This window comes from Schistocerca piceifrons, unplaced genomic scaffold, assembly GCF_021461385.2.
Source record: "Schistocerca piceifrons isolate TAMUIC-IGC-003096 unplaced genomic scaffold, iqSchPice1.1 HiC_scaffold_351, whole genome shotgun sequence".
NCBI classification, from domain to species: domain Eukaryota; kingdom Metazoa; phylum Arthropoda; class Insecta; order Orthoptera; family Acrididae; genus Schistocerca; species Schistocerca piceifrons.
Window position 1 is genome coordinate 142,501 of NW_025728572.1, and position 5,000 is coordinate 147,500.

Consider the following 5,000-nt stretch of genomic DNA (forward strand, 5'->3'; position numbering starts at 1 on the left):
GACGGGCGGTGAACCAACAGCGTGGGACACAAATCCAACTACGAGCTTTTTAACCGCAACAACTTTAATATACGCTATTGGAGCTGGAATTACCGCGGCTGCTGGCACCAGACTTGCCCTCCAATAGATACTCGTTAAAGGATTTAAAGTGTACTCATTCCGATTACGGGGCCTCGGATGAGTCCCGTATCGTTATTTTTCGTCACTACCTCCCCGTGCCGGGAGTGGGTAATTTGCGCGCCTGCTGCCTTCCTTGGATGTGGTAGCCGTTTCTCAGGCTCCCTCTCCGGAATCGAACCCTGATTCCCCGTTACCCGTTACAACCATGGTAGGCGCAGAACCTACCATCGACAGTTGATAAGGCAGACATTTGAAAGATGCGTCGCCGGTACGAGGACCGTGCGATCAGCCCAAAGTTATTCAGAGTCACCAAGGCAAACGGACCGGACGAGCCGACCGATTGGTTTTGATCTAATAAAAGCGTCCCTTCCATCTCTGGTCGGGACTCTGTTTGCATGTATTAGCTCTAGAATTACCACAGTTATCCAAGTAACGTGGGTACGATCTAAGGAACCATAACTGATTTAATGAGCCATTCGCGGTTTCACCTTAATGCGGCTTGTACTGAGACATGCATGGCTTAATCTTTGAGACAAGCATATGACTACTGGCAGGATCAACCAGGGAGCTGCGTCAACTAGAGCTGAGCAGCCGGCCGCCCGGGAGTGTGTCCCGGGGGCCCGCGCGAACACGCAAGCGTCCGCTCAATCATTCTGCAAACAGGAGGAGGCTGAGCTCCCCTGCACAATACACCTCGAAACCCTCTCAGGTCCCGGCGGCGCGCAGCGCCGTCCCAAGTACTTGGTCGGGTTCGAGAGAGGCGCAATCGCCCGGAGTTAGGCGAGTAGACGCTTTCGGTGCGACCACCCGTGCTCCCAACTGAGCTTGCCGCTGCCGACAGAGGCCCGGGAGCGTGCTGTCGTGGCATTGCCGGCGGGAGACAACACGCGCCACCTACGGTGACCGGCAGCTCCAACGCCAGCGCCACAGAAGGACAAAAGCCCCACTTGGGTGCCGAAGCGAACTCTCCCAGCACAGCGCACGCGCCAACACATCCGCACAGCTGCGATACAAACCACCAGCGAGAACCGCTGGGGCGACCGAGCAGCAGACGGCGTCGCGGCGCCGAGCGCCGGGCGGCAGCGCATCCTCAACGCACACAGTCCTCAATCGGACCAGCACACTGAAGATGTCCACCGCGCTTCGCACCGGGCCCGCGAGGACCTACTTTGGCCGCACGGCGCCGCGCGCAGGGTGCGCCGGCGCGCAGCTGCGACGCCTGCCGCGTCCGTCGGCCGGCGCGCCTGCCACTGGCCGCCCCCACCAGCCGGCTGTAGCGCGTGCGCCCACGCACCGCGCGGCCAGCACGCCGGGAGGCGCCCCCTCACCGGCCGGGGACGGTCCCACCCAGCCACCGCCGCGTATCGCTTCACACCCAGATGCCGTTCAGTTTCGTCGGCATGGTGGGTATCGCTGGAACAACCGGTTAGTACCTCAACCTATCGTCGCCATCACCGATTCACCCCTAGCGAGAACAACCGCACCACAACAGGTTACCATTTGTTCATTTGCGTAACTTCACCAGAAAACGCAGGCGTCCATCGCCATTTGCAACTTCCACGATTATTGCATGCCTGTGTCAGGTGTCACGCCACACTACGTCTGCCCACATACACGCAACAAAATGTGCACGCCTAGACAATACGTGGAAGGTGGCCCCCGTACGTATGCGATGTCCATTGCTCGAACGACTGTCAACCGGCCTCTGTAGCATGTCGCAGATATGGAACGCGGTGCACCATGCCATCACGGTGTGTGAGGAGAGACGACTAGGTCCGAATACATCAACAGACAGCTCATGCTGATCGCCATCCACGGCGTCCGTTCCTCCCACACGTCTCTATGGCGTACCACACTGCAATCCAGCTCTCATAGGGAGACGACACGTAGCTGCGTGCACAATATTTGCACTGTATGGTCCGCCGTTTTTGGGCGCAGTCGTTGTACGGTCACACATGTGCCACGATGTATCATTCAGTACATAAGGACGAATGTGCAGTACAGATTGTGGTTTACGCGTACGACATTAGCGGACAGTTGACACAGGCCGCACCACAACGTAGCCTGAGTACGTCGCATGCGGAGGGCATTGAACATGCAAAGTTCTCACCAACCAGCTTGCGAAGGCAGGGGGCAAGGTGGGGACGTGGGGAGGGGCGGCATGTACGTCCTGCTGCCATCCACATTACAGTGTACAGCAGGAGCATGTGGAAAGTGAGCAAGACTTGCAAGGTGTTTAACATGAAGCGATACACAGGGGAGCGGGGAGTGCGAGTAGCGAACTATATTGCGAGGGTTGCGGGTGGGCAACACTACACTAATTGAACGAGTCGTATAACAATTACAGAGCAGGTTTAGGCGACAACGTGGGTTACGTTAGGCGACAACGTGGGTTAGGTTAAGGCACGACGTGGGTTAGGTTAAGGCACGACGTGGGTTAGGTTAAGGCACGACATGGGTTAGGTTAAGGCACAACATGGGTTAGGTTAAGGCACAACATGGGTTAGGTTAAGGCACAACATGGGTTAGGTTAAGGCACAACATGGGTTAGGTTAAGGCACAACATGGGTTAGGTTAAGGCACAACATGGGTTAGGTTAAGGCACAACATGGGTTAGGTTAAGGCACAACATGGGTTAGGTTAAGGCACAACATGGGTTAGGTTAAGGCACAACATGGGTTAGGTTAAGGCACAACATGGGTTAGGTTAAGGCACAACATGGGTTAGGTTAAGGCACAACATGGGTTAGGTTAAGGCACAACATGGGTTAGGTTAAGGCACAACATAGGTTAGGTTAAGGCACAACATAGGTTAGGTTAAGGCACAACATGGGTTAGGTTAAGGCACAACATGGGTTAGGTTAAGGCACAACATGGGTTAGGTTAAGGCACAACATGGGTTAGGTTAAGGCACAACATGGGTTAGGTTAAGGCACAACATGGGTTAGGTTAAGGCACAACATGGGTTAGGTTAAGGCACAACATGGGTTAGGTTAAGGCACAACATGGGTTAGGTTAAGGCACAACATGGGTTAGGTTAAGGCACAACATGGGTTAGGTTAAGGCACAACATGGGTTAGGTTAAGGCACAACATGGGTTAGGTTAAGGCACAACATGGGTTAGGTTAAGGCACAACATGGGTTAGGTTAAGGCACAACATGGGTTAGGTTAAGGCACAACATGGGTTAGGTTAAGGCACAACATGGGTTAGGTTAAGGCACAACATGGGTTAGGTTAAGGCACAACATGGGTTAGGTTAAGGCACAACATGGGTTAGGTTAAGGCACAACATGGGTTAGGTTAAGGCACAACATGGGTTAGGTTAAGGCACAACATGGGTTAGGTTAAGGCACAACATAGGTTAGGTTAAGGCACAACATAGGTTAGGTTAAGGCACAACATAGGTTAGGTTAAGGCACAACATAGGTTAGGTTAAGGCACAACATAGGTTAGGTTAAGGCACAACATAGGTTAGGTTAAGGCACAACATAGGTTAGGTTAAGGCACAACATAGGTTAGGTTAAGGCACAACATAGGTTAGGTTAAGGCACAACATAGGTTAGGTTAAGGTACAACATAGGTTAGGTTAAGGTACAACATAGGTTAGGTTAAGGTACAACATAGGTTAGGTTAAGGTACAACATAGGTTAGGTTAGGTTAGGTTACACGTTGTTGTAAGGAAAGGTGTAGGGGGGGGGCGGGGGCGGCAGGTTCGTTGATAGTGATTATAGTAAGTGAATGCTTGTGACATGATCAGATTTGTCACGTCAGGATGCACCTTTGGCTTATTAGAGGCGGCGCTCCAATTCTATGCTTGTGTCAGACCTGTGTCTTTGACTCATGTCATTGTTTGTGCGCTGTGACAGGAGGTACTATTGTGATGTTGGGTGCACCGTTGTATAGGACATGTGTGGGTGTTGGTGCCTGATCTGCGCAATGGTGGATGTCGAAAGGGTGGGATATTGTATTTTCCGCATGGACCTCCTGGTCTGGTTGTGATAGTGTGGATTGTGTAATGTGGCGGAGAGGATGCACTGGATGTTGTTCCATGCTGGTGCTTACATATTGTATGTGCGCCCGTTAGAAGCAGAGAGTGGTGCGTGATCAGAGTGGCTGGCTGACGTGTGGTTCCCATTGTGGGCAGACTCTTTCAGCATGTATACGGACAGTTGTATATATATTCTGTAGTTTGATGGCTCTGCATTGATTACTAATCAGCGCCGTGTGTACGGGTAATCTGGTTCCAGTCCAAAATGTTCCATCTGTGTACATTAGTGACAAAGACTCCCCTCATGCAGTGGGGCTCGGTCTGTTATAACTCTTCCGCGTAATATATTTGCCCCACGTTTTTGCGACTGCGAGTGCGAGTGCAACGCGCATGGGGACCGACATGCTGATGGCTCGGTATCGGACGCCGTACAGTGAGCAACGCGATCGCGTCTCTCGCTCGTAAGTGGTACAGGTCGCGGCTCATGTATAGGGACAGCGGGAATGTCGCATATTGGCAATAACTCTTCATGAAACGCACGTTATAGGGGTGGATTGCACTTTACGAGTGCGGGAAACGTCCGCCGTTCATCCGCTGGAGGTGCGCGTTTGGCGGTTGGGGTGGTGCACGAACGGGTGCGGGTGGAGTCATTGCCGGTCCACGGCTTCGTGCGGCAGAGCCACTGGAGATTGGGTGCTATGGTCGACAGAGGCTGCAGGCTTTGTGGGTGGCGTCGAAAGGCGGGCACTGTGGCGCCATCGCTGTCTTAATCGGCTTGGCGTCGCATAGATGGCGGTATCGTCGTTGGAGGAGGTCATGTTGCGGGAGACCTACAGATGGCGGTATGTTTTGTGGTGCGGACGTAGTGTTGTCAGATGCGCATAGATGGCGG

The 5,000-nt window shown here is 53.2% G+C and overlaps 1 non-coding gene across 1 annotated transcript in view; it reads right to left on the reverse strand.

The window, feature by feature from the left end:
• The window catches only part of LOC124746472, a 1,909-nt gene extending 1,222 nt beyond the window's left edge, over positions 1-687 (reverse strand). Inside the window, exon 1 of the ribosomal RNA XR_007011328.1 lies at positions 1-687. This exon is cut by the window's left edge and continues 1,222 nt beyond it. This is a non-coding gene — a ribosomal RNA (small subunit ribosomal RNA).
• Positions 688-5,000: the final 4,313 nt, after the last annotated feature.